We start from the raw sequence: 12,572 nt of genomic DNA, 5'->3' as shown, positions 1-12,572 counted from the left end.
CAGGCATGCTGTGTGATGAGAGCAATCCATTTGCTCCATGTGGTGTCAGTGGCATGATGCGTGGAAGGAACCTTTCCCTTGAACATCCAACCCAGCACTGGTAGTCGGGGTGCCAGGAGGAGTTGTGCTTCTGTGCCGATTACCTCTGAGGCAGCTTGAACTCTTTCATAGGTGGCCAAGATTTCCTTCTCTCTGGGAGTGTAGTTGGCTTCAGACCCTCTGTAGCTTCAGCTCCAGAATCCCAGTAGTCAACCCCGAGTCTCACCAGGCACCTTCTGCCAGAGGCTCCAGGATGGACCATTGTTCCCGGCTGCAGAGTAGAGCATGTTCTTCACCTCTCCTCCTGTCCTGACTGGGCCAAGGGCTACTGCATGAGCAATTTCCTGCTTGATCTGAGCGAAGGCTTGCTGCTGTTCAGGGCCCCAGTGGAAATCGTTCTTCTTGTGGGTAACCAGGTAGACAGGGCTCACGATCTGGCTGTACTCGGGAATGTGCATTCTCCAAAAACCTAAGGCGCCTAGGAAAGCTTGTGTTTCCTTCTTGCTGGTCGATGGAGTCATCGCAGTGATCTGATTGATGACCTCAGTGGGAATCTGACGTCGTCCATCTTGCCACTTTACTCCCAGGAACTGGATCTCTCAGGCAGGTCCCTTGACTTTGCTCCTTTTGATGGCAAAGCCGTCTTCCAGGAGAATCTGGATGATTCTCTGTCCTTTCTCAAATACTTCCTTTGTTGTGTTTCCCCACACAATGATGTCGTCGATGTATTGCAGATGTTCTGGAGCCTCACCCTTTTCCAGTGCAGTCTGGATCAGTCCATGGCAAATGGTGGGACTGTGCTTCCACCCCTGGGGCATTCGGTTACAGGTGTATTGCACACCCCTCCGGGTGAAAGCAAACTGGGGCCTGCATTCTGCTGCCAAAGGAATGGAGAAGGCGGCATTGGCAATGTCAATAGTGGAGTACCACTTTGCTGCTTTGGACTCCAGCTCGTACTGAAGTTCCAACATGTCCTGCACGGCAGTGCTCAATGGTGGCGTGACCTCATTCAGGCCACGGTAATCCACCATCAGTCTCCATTCTCCACTGGACTTACGCACAGGCCATATAGGGCTGTTGAATGGTAAACGGGCCTTGCTGACCACCCCTTGGCTCTCCAGTTTACGAATCATCTCATGGATGGGAACCACAGAGTATCTGTTGGTACGGTATTGCCGATGGTGCACTGTTGCTGTGGCGATTGGCACCTGCTGTTCTTCAACTCTTAGCAGTCCCACGGCAGAGGGGTCATCTGAGAGGCCAGGCAATGTATTCAGTTGTCTGATATCTTCTGTCTCCACGGCAGCTATCCCAAGAGCCCAACGATGTCCTTTTGGGTCTTTGAAATATCCATTTCTCGATAGTCTATGCCGAGAATGCACGGGGCCTCTAGGCCAGTCACAATGGGGTGTTTCTGCCACTCATTCCCAGTTAAACTCACTTCAACTTCCAGTACAGTCAGCTGCTGGGATCCTCCTGTTACGCCAGAAATAGAAATTGGGTCTGCTCCCACATACCTTGATGGTATCAGAGTACATTGAGCACCGGTGTCAACCAAAGCTGTGTATTTTTGTGGGTCAGATGTGCCAGGCCATCAGATCCACACAGTCCAAAAGATCTGATTATCCCTTTCCTCTACCTGGCTAGAAGCAGGGCCCCTCTATTCCTGGTCATGGTACATGTTGCTTCCCTCCGGTGAGTATGCTCCTGAGGTCCCTTCAAGAGGATCGGTCATATTATCGTTCCTATACCGTCTGGAGTTCTGTGTGCAAGAGACTGGAGCAGCGTTGACTCTAGATGAGCTTCTTGTGGTAGTCGTCCTGCTTTTTAGTTCACGTACCCGGGCTGCTAAAGAGGAGGTGGGTTTTCCGTCCCATTTACTCATGTCTTCTCCATGTTCCTGAAGGAAAAACCAGAGATTACCTCATGGGGTGTATCCTCTCTCCCTGGCTGGGGGACACCTGCTCCTAATGGCAGAGACTCTTGTTGGTTCTGGCGAGATGTGGTAAATCTCTTCCTTAAGTTCCTTTTTCAGTTTCTGATGGCCCTCTTCAATCAAGCTTCGGACTTGCTCAGGCAGCCTTGTTTCTACGGAGGAGACATGGGTGTGAAACAGAGCTGTGACAGTGTCCTCGTAAATTCTCGTTTGTTGACCAAAATGCCCACCCTGTCCTCGCCTTCCCTCCATTGCAACGTTGCCAGGTAAAGGGAGTACATCTCTGGTTCAAGGCATGTGAACCTCAACCACATCTGTGACGTGCACTGGAAACCATCTGGGCTCTTAGGAAATCTCTCATCTTCTGAGAAAATTATTTCCAGCACAGCCAATTCCCTCAGGCACCAGATACCTTGTTTCATTGTGCTCCATTTTCCTTGGTGCATCTGGAGGTCTTCTTTACAAAGGTACCTGTCCCTTACACTTGTCAGCAGTTGCTGCCAGAGGCTGAGAGTTTCTTGGGTTCTCCCGATCCCCTGGTCAATGACCACATCCCAGGACAGAGATCCCAGTTGCCTGGCCTCACTTCCATCCAGAATGGTGTCATTGGCTGCAGTGTCCCAGATGCGGAGCAGCCAGGTCAGGATAGACTCGTTTGTCTGGCGGGTGAATTCCCTCCGCAGGTCATGCAGCTCACCCAGGGATAGCGACCGAGTGATGATCTCTGGCTCTGCCTATTCTGCTGGGTGCAAAGGTCCTGCTGCATCCTTGTCAGTCACTATGCGGACTGATTTTCTTTTTGATTTCTTCTTCTGCATGGGGGCAACTGCAATCGGTTTAGGCTGTTCTGGTTCAGTGACGGTTTCTGTGGAGATGCTTTCAGCACCTTTGTTTTTTTCCTCCTCTGTGTTAGTCTGTGTAGATATGGACACTGTTGTCTTGTGTCTGGTTTCTTTCTCCTCTGTGACAGTCTGTGTAGACATGGTGCTTGTTGCTCTGTTCTTTTTTTTTTTTCCCTCTCATCCTGAGGATGCTGTGCCATAGCTCTGATCCTAAGCATGGTGTACACAGTGCAGGTCATAGAGAAAAAAGAAAAACGAACTGCCAAGAAGATTATGCCATCCTTAACATCCACAGAGAACTCAGTATTTCCCAAAACTGCTGTGTCCGGCCTGAAAAGCTGGAAAAGAACACTCTTTAATCCTCCCCCCAGGGTATGGGTATGATTGTTGAGGCCCCAGATGTAGCAGCCTAAAGTAGGACATGCAGACAAAGTTGAGTATATATTCCAAATTATGTTCACTGTCTTGGAGGTTATCATGCAGTAGGCATAATAGACTAATAAAGCAAATTTTACACCATACCCTGCTCTACACAGGAGCATTAAAATCGGCAGATAGTTCCCCATGTGAGGGAAAATATAGAGAGCTAGATACAAGACCCATGTCAGCATGTTGAACATCATAGCGAGTAGGTGGCTTTTACAATACAAAGTTGTAATTCTGACTTTTCTCAACAGCCAGGCCCCACGTTGGGTGCCAAAATATGTGCTAGTTTGAAAACAAACTAGTGGAAGACACAAAGTCAGAATAACAATTTAATAATAAGAAAGAAATTATAAAGGCAGATAACACTGGGTTAAACTAACAGAGTCAGGATACAACCTGACCCTGTTAATCAGGGTGGTGGTAGCAGTCCAGTAGAATGGTGGCTGCGGTCCCCCTGAAGCAGTGATCTCTTAGAGGAAAAAAAATAATCTGCTCTTCCTCAGAAAAGTCCAGTGGTGGCTAAGCAGCTCCTGTCCTCTGGAAATCCAGTGGAAAAGAGAGGCCTCTGGTATCCAGAATCCCAGGTTATATCCAGGATGGAATGCTGGTTTTCTCCCTCTGGGTGGAGCATCTCACAATGGGATAATGAGTCATGCTGCATGGCATTGATGGGCCATTAACAGAAAGATGGTCGGGGGGCTGGGGGGGCGCAACAAGGAAACACTGCCCCACCTGATTTCCACAGCTCATGAGGATGGTAATAGAATACACTGCAACCCAGGACAAGGACACAGTTTTCTTGGCAGGTACTTGCTAGCTGTTACAGTCACTTCCCTCAGTTCCCATTAATCCTGGACCTTGACAACTACCTGCATTCTTCTAGTCCTATGTATGTATTATAGATCAGTTTACAAATCATCTTGTGTTTTGTTACCTAGGTTCTAACCGTTCCTACTAGACAATTATGACCAATCCCTTCAGCCTTGGTACAGAGCTGTACAGGGGATTTTAGAGTAGCAGTTGGTTGCTAGATTCAAAGTACAATAAATGTAAAATGATTTTTACTAAAATATATCTTTATAGTTAAATTTTAGTCAAACAATTTAATTTCAGTTGATAATAAAATCAGTAACCGCAATATAATATGCAGTGGTTAAGTCCACACTATAGAAGAAGATGCCTGTCAAGTTGCAGTCTTCATTGGTGTGAATCCACTACTGATACTGACTTCAGAGAAGCTGCAGGCTTGAAATTAATGAGTTGTATGTGTAAGCAGATCTTGAAATGGCTGCTTCAGCTAGCCTCAAGAATAAAACTTAGCGTGAGAAAACACAGTGGTGCCTTTACCAACATGATTGAGTGTGCAGTGTACTGATGGAGGTAAAAGACTTCTAAATCTCTGGAAAGAGAGAGCTTTGAAGCCTTGGCTTGTATAAGCTCTAATGGACCTAAATGCCTTTATATTGTTAATGGGCCACTGGTGTTACTGATTTTATTATCAACTGAAATGAAATTGTGTTTGATTTTAATGTAAGTATAGAATTAAGGGATATTTTAGAAAAATAATTTACTTTATTGTATTTTGAATCTAGCAACCGACTGCTACTCTAAAATTCCCTATACAGCCCCATACCAAGGCCAAAGGGATTGGTCATAATTGTTTAGTAGGAACGGTTAGAACCTAGGTAACAAAACATGAGGTGATTTGTAAACTGATTTATAATACATACATAGGACTAGAAGAATGCAAGTAGTTGTCAAGGTCCAGGATTGATGGGAACTGAGGGAAGTAACCGTAACAGCTTGCAGGTACCTGCCAAGAAAACTGTGTCCTTAAGCAGAAGGTAATTCCGGCAGGGGGAGATCGCGACCACCGACTCATGGACCACCTACTCACATTACACCCCAGAGCCATTTCTAGACATTTCTAACCTCTACTGTGCAGAATCAGAAGTAGGAGGAGAATATGTTAAATGATTTCTTGGAAGTTGTATGCTTATGTATGAAGACTTAATGAATACGTATAAGGAAGTTCTATATAAGGTGTATGATTCTGGTGCCTGGCACGTGTTGTTGGTGAGAGCACTCCCCTACACGTCCGGCCGTCAATAAAGAAGTGTCTGCTTATCTACATCAAACTGGTGTCGTTAAGTTATTTTTTATCCCGGATTTCGGTGACAGTTTCTGGCAACCCAGATAGGACCTCGCTGAGAGTGACTGAAGGAGTCGGGGACCTGATCGGTTCCAGCCGGCACCGAGGATTTCTCGGGGACACCCATCGATCCCCGATCCATAAGGGGATGACGTCCCCCTTCATGACGTCCCCTGGATTTTGGTAAGACACTTCTCTTTTGTATTGGGATAAGTGGGTTAGAGTCCCACCAGAAGGAGTGGGTTAGAGTCCCACTCGTGGAAAGTGGGTTAGAGTCCCACACAGTGGGTTAGAGTCCCACTGTACAAGCCTGCCTGTCAGACGCGGCGAAAGCTGAGCAGGGTTGGGCTAGAGGATCCTCATGTATAGGAAGCCTAGGCGTCTGCCCGTAAGACATAAGCGAAAGCTATTGCAGGGTTGGACAATTGGTTTTGGAAACAAGAGAACCTATATGCTATAGAGTTCTCAGAAGTAGTGCATTTAATTGGAAGTTAAAAGTTTTTATGCACTCAGTTGTAGTATTGGTTGTTTCGTCAATTGAATATTGTATAGTAATTAAGAATTGTGTTGTATTGTGTTATATCTTTATTTGTAATAGTAATTGAAGAAAGGTGTGAGTGTGGTTGTAAGTGTGAGACGTGCAATTGAGCATGAAACGAGTGCGGAGTCTGGATCTGTGGTTCTGTTATCCCGCGAGGGGTACAGCCGGAGAAGGACGAAGCGATAGACTTGAGCGAGTGATTGATTGTATATTGTGTTAACAAAGTAACTGAACCATGGCAGTTGCTGACTCATTTGTTTAAAAGTAAAAGTATGTGTAATCTGACTGCAAATGACAAAGTTCTGAAAACTTCTCTGTTAAGATGTTTGTTAGTACATTGGGGAGATTGCATGATGATTTGCAAAAGAGTCAGATGATTGAATATTGTAATCACTGGTGGCCTCTGTATAGGTTGGATGATCAGGGAAAATGGCTCATGAATGGGACACTGAATTATAATACCATTTTGCAGTTAATGCTGTTTTGTAGAAGAGAAGTGCCATAAGTTGATTTATTTTTCTATTTAAGACAAAGGAAAGGATTGGCAGAAGGTATGTAAGTTGATTAGTAGGGATAATTTAGTAATGGCTATAAGTTCTGATGGTAAAAAGTTAAAAAAAAATTAAAAAAAAAAAAAAAAAGTGTTGTTCAACATGTGAACTTGGAAAGATTGTTTGAAGGAAATAATTGCTTCTACTGAAAAGAATGAAGGGCCGGAATTAGATATATACCCTCCACAGAGAGAATGGTATTGGGGGCGAGAATATAGAGAACAGGTAGAGGAACCTGAGAGTAGTAGAATAGAGGATATGGATGAAGAGTCATCTGAGTTTGTAATTCATACCCCTGTTTCTCAAAGAACTCGGCAGCAGGTACAAACAATAGCTCTCCTGTGGCAGGGAATTGACAATGATGAGCCGGTATATGTGAAAGTGCCTTTTTCAGTGACGGATTTGATGGCTTAGAAGCAGGCAGCAAGACTGTACAGAGGGGATCCTGAAAGAACAGTCAGAGTAGTAGATACTATCATCAGAACACAGAATCCGGATTGGAGTGAATTACATGTGATTTTAGCTAATTTGTTAGATGATACAGAAAAACAGATGGTATTGAAGGCTGGCAAAGCACAGGCAGAAGTGACTGTATTGAGTGGGACAACAGGTGGAATATTAGAGCAGAATTTTCCGTCTCGGGATCCGCAGTAGGGATCCAAATAATGTGGAGCACAGAGAATGACTGAATTGGTATCAGAGATGGATTTTATATGGAGTTAAACATGCCATGCCTAGGTTTTTGAACTGGTCTAAATTATATGAGGGGAGACAAGATAAGAATGAATCTCCCTCAGCAGTTCTGGAAAGACTTAAAGAAGCTGCCAGAAAAAATAATTATTTGAGAGTAGAAACTGAGGCAGCTCAGATGTAACTGGCTTTGATTTTTATAGGACAATTGGTACCAGATATAAGAAAGAAACTGATTGATACATTTTTGAAGTATAAAATCTTGGACGAATGTAAATCTGAATATAAAACTCTCATTCTACCAGTCAGAAAACCATCGGGTGACTAGGTTAGTGCAAGACTTCAGAGCAGTGAATTAAATAGTTAAAGGTATATATCCTGTAGCAGCAAATCCTTACACACTGTTAACAGCTTTAAAGGAGACAGTGGTTTATAGTGCATGATTTAAAAGATGATTTCTTTTGTATACCTTTGGGGAAGGAAAACAGAAAATAGTTTACTTTTGAATGGGAAAATCCACAAACAGGACGAAAGATGCAGCTTACATGGACAAGACTACCCCAAGGATTTAAAAATAGCCCAATAATTTTTGGAAATCAGCTGGCAAAGGAGCTTGAAACACGGAAACAGGACAAACCAAAACCTGGACATTTGCTTTTACAATATGTGGATGACACACTGATTGCTACAGAAGAAAGATTTATCTACATACAGGTAACAATAGATCTTTTTAATTTTCTGGCACTGAATGTCAGACTGTGATATATTTGGACTTTGAGGTTTCAAAAGGGCAGCGGCAATTAGGAACAGAACACTGAGAAGCCATGTGAGCCGAACAATATTCATGAACTCTGAGTATTCTTAGGGATGACAGGGTGGTGCTGCCTCTGGATCATGAATTGTGGTCTAACAGCTAAACTGCTATATGAGGCCCAAAAGAACTCTCCTTTTACATGGGGCACACAGCAACAACGGGCTGTCACAGAATTGAAATGCTTTAATGTCTGCACCTGCCTTAGGACTTCTGGACATAACCAAAGGCTTTCAGCTATTTGTTCACGAAAGACAATGCCTGGCACTAGGTGTGCTGACTTGGAAAATGGGAAGCTGGAAACAACCTGTCGGATACTTCTCTAAACAACTGGACACAGTGAGTAAAGGGTGGCCACAGTGCCTTCAAGCTGTTGCTGCAACAGTGATGCTCATACAGGAAGCTCAGAAATTAACTCTGGGAAGCACAATAACAGTCTATGTCCCACAGATGGTGATAACTGTTTTAGAACAGAAGGCGGGACACTGGGTATCTCTGAGCTGAATGATGAAGTACCAGGTAGTACTGGCTGAACAAGATGATGTGATTCTAAAAACAACTAACCTATTAAATCCTGCAGTGTTTTAAGTTCCACACAGGAAGAAGACCAACTGGAGCAGGACTGCTTGACTACTATCGAATATGTTTATTCCAGTCAAGAAGATTTGAAGGATGTACCATTGGAACAACCAGACTGGGAGTTGTATACAGATGGCAGAAGCTTTATGAATCAAGGAGTTTGATATGTTAGATATGTGGTAACAGCAGACACCACAGTTATAGAAGCAAAGGCATTGACGAGTACCATATCAGCTCAGAAATCAGAACTCATTACTTTGAGTCGAACCTTAGAATTAAGTGAAATGAAGAAATTAAATATTTAGACAGACTCAAAGTATGCTTTGGGGTGGTACATGTCCATGAAGCTTTATAGAAAGAAAAGGGATTATTGTCCTCTCAGGGATCAAATATTAAGCATCAAAATTAAATTATACAATTATTACAAGCAGTTCAAAAAAACCAAATCAGGTAACAATCATGCACTGTAAATCACACCAAATCAGAAATACAAAAAAAAAAAATTATTGGAAACAATTTGGCTGTCCAAACAGCAAGAAAAATAGCAAAGGAACAAACATTCCAAATGACATTAATTCTCTTCAAACAGTAACTCTTCCAAGGGAAAGGCCAAAACATTCAGTAGAAGATGAAAATTAGGTCAGTTTTTGAATGCTAAGAAAAATTTAGCGAAATGGTGGATTACTCCTCATGGACGAGTAGTAGTTCCACCTTTATTAATGAGAGAAATAATGCAAACCAAACATCAAGAATATCATTAAGGAGCAGAAGCTTTAGTAACTTCTTTATAAAAACAAGTTATATCTGTTAAAATTATAGACATGGCTAAATTAATAACTGCAAAATGTGAAGTATGTTTAAAAAATAATCCAGTAATCAAGAAAAGAGTTCAAATGGGTAGATTAAAATCTGGTACAGAAACTGGAGATTATTGGCAAGTAGATTTTTCAGAATTACCTAGACAAAATGGGTACCAATACATTCTGGTGGGGGTTGATACTTTTACAGGATGGCCAGAAGCTTTTCCCTGTCGCACCACACAAGCCAATGAAGTAGTAAAGTGGTTATTACAAGAAATAATTCCAAGATTTGGAGTTCCTATTAGAATTTTGTCTGACAGAGGTCCACACTTTGTTGCAGAAATAGTTCAAAATGTTAGCAAAATTCTGGGTATCACTTGGGATTTGTATACTCCATGGAGGCCACAATCCAGTGGAAAAGTAGAAAGAATGAACCAGACTTTAAAACAGGCAAATAAGTAAGATCTGTCAAGAGACCAATTTAAAATGGCCTCAAGCATTTCCATTGGCATTATTACGAATCAGAGTACAACCAAAGAGTGGAACCTCAGTCAGTCCTTATGAATTACTGTATGTAAAACCTTATAAGTCCCCAGAACCAAATCCAAACATGCATGTAAAAGGAAAACAGGATGTGTATAACTATTTGCTTTCTTTAGGAAAAACACTGACTGCGATTTGGAGTGCAGTGGTGTGGAATAGACCATTATCCCTAGAACATCCGGTGCATGATTTCAACCAGGAGATTATGTCTATGTAAAAATGTGGACTTCCAAACCTTTGCAGGAGGTTGAAAAACACCTTTCCAGATACTGTTAACCACCTTCATGGCTATCAAGATTGTGGAATCAGATACTTGGATACACTATACCCGAGTGAAGAAAGCACCTATTCCATGGAAAATTATAAGATGTGACCCAAAGACTTTAAAACATGTCTAATATTTCATAACAGCTTGTGATTGTTCTCCTTATATTGGCTTGGAAGGTGACGCTGGTGGAATCATGGGTTGATCTGGTGGCAAGGAACAGAAGGCAATCAGATACAAAACAATTAATCCAAATTCCCAAAGAAATGCCTGAGGAAAATTTGATATTAGGATTGTTTAAGGGATTCGCCAACTTACAAAATGTCACCCAGATCACAGCTTGTTTACCATTTCCAAGAGCAGTAGGTAAATCTATTCCTTGGGGAATCTTAACTATGAATTTGACCAATTTGGAACATGAAAATGAGACTTTATTGCAAACAAAGGTCAGTGATTCAATGGTATAAATAAGTGAAAGTTATTAGGAAACAATGGAAATCACCAGGAAAGAAATCAGACTGCGAAAAACTACTAAATTATGACTTTGTAACAGGGTCTCAACCTAGTGCTTTGGCTTGAGTTTTCCTTCCAGAAGGCCCAAACCCTAATCTAGGATGGTGTTCATATGATGAACAAATTAAAAACAATGTGAGCAGGAGCATCATGGAATGGCAGTGTAGCAAAACTAGGCAAAGTACCCAAAACCAAGCAAGGTGAGACTCTATATGGTCTATGTCCGTATTTTTACGATTTCAGTACATGGCCAGAACCCCTTCGTGTTTTACTTGGGACAGTATCTGGATTAATAAAGTGTTTGCAATCCTTCCCTTGATAGTAGATAAAGGCACTACCCGACAAGAAAAGGAACATGTAGTACTATGGTAGAAATGTGAAAAGGTATATGATTGCAGCAATGCAGACTTAATAATTAGAAGAATTCCTCATTTGGCAGCTGCTTTAAAGTTTGGTTGTTATTGCCGAGGTTTTCATAATAACCTCACCATGACTAGTATCTTTATACCCAGAATAGGATACTTTTCTAGTTGTAAGAAATCTACCATTCAGAGTCCAGGACATTTAGTTTGGGCATTAAGGGATGGCACCTGGACAACACACTTACCAGTAGATAGTAAGATGAAACAAATTACTTTAGGCCTGCCAACATTGTGTCCAATTTGGAAGAAATCACCATTCAAGGGATCCCTGGAAAACTTAAAATTACAATGAATCAAAAGGTCTGAAACAGATGATGACACTTGGAATGAACCATCAACAGGAGTAAAAATTGGCTGGCCTTTAGAGTCTCTTTTGAACCCAATAGCGTCCTATAGAAATAGAGAATGGCTTTATCACTTAACAGGACAAGTAGAAAAATTGGCCAATTTTACAAGAAAAGGATTTAAAGAATTAAACATACAATTACAGGCAACTTCTAGAATGACAATTCAAAACAGGATGACACTAGACATGCTTCTGTTAAAAGAGCATGGAGTGTGTGGATATCTCAAAGATGGATTAGATCATTGCTGCATTCATATCCTGAATGTTACATAGGATGTAGAACATGATTAAGATCTGTTAGACAAAATCAGAAAAGAAACAGAAACAATTTGAGAAAATATGTCAAAAGATTAACTAGCAAAATTTGTAGTAGATTAGGATGAAATTTGAGCTCTTGGCTGAAATCCTTAATCAAAATTCTATTTTTGCTATTAATTGTCCTTTTGATGATTATGTTAATGTATGCCTGTCTTAAAAGATAGTTTATTAATATGCTTGCAATATATCATAGAATTATGAAAGAAATACCCACTATGCCACCAGACCACAGCCCGCCACCACCACCATCTGGCAAGGCAAACTTTGGCTTCAAAGATGAAAATGAATAAAAGTGTGAAAGTACTGAAATGATTTTCAACACTTTCAAAGGGGGGAAATGTTACTGATTTTATTATCAACTGAAATGAAATTGTGTTTGATTTTAATATAAGTATAGCATTAAGGGATATTTTAGTAAAAATAATTTATTTTATTGTATTTTGAATCTAGCAACCGACTGCTACTCTAAAATTCCCTATACAGCCCCATACCAAGGCCAAAGGGATTGGTCATAATTGTTTAGTAGGAACGGTTAGAACCTAGGTAACAAAACATGAGGTGATTTGTAAACTGTTTTATAATACATACATAGGACTAGAAGAATGCAAGTAGTTGTCAAGGTCCAGGATTAATGGGAACTGAGGGAAGTAACCGTAACAGCTTGCAGGTACCTGCCAAGAAAACTGTGTCCTTAAGCAGAAGGTAATTCCGGCAGGGGGAGATCGCGACCACCGACTCATGGACCACCTACTCACATTACACCCCAGAGCCATTTCTAGACATTTCTAACCTCTACTG

This window comes from Athene cunicularia (assembly GCF_003259725.1).
Source record: "Athene cunicularia isolate RWA chromosome Z unlocalized genomic scaffold, athCun1 chrZ_part3, whole genome shotgun sequence".
NCBI lineage: Eukaryota > Metazoa > Chordata > Aves > Strigiformes > Strigidae > Athene > Athene cunicularia.
This window is presented reverse-complemented; position numbering follows the sequence as displayed.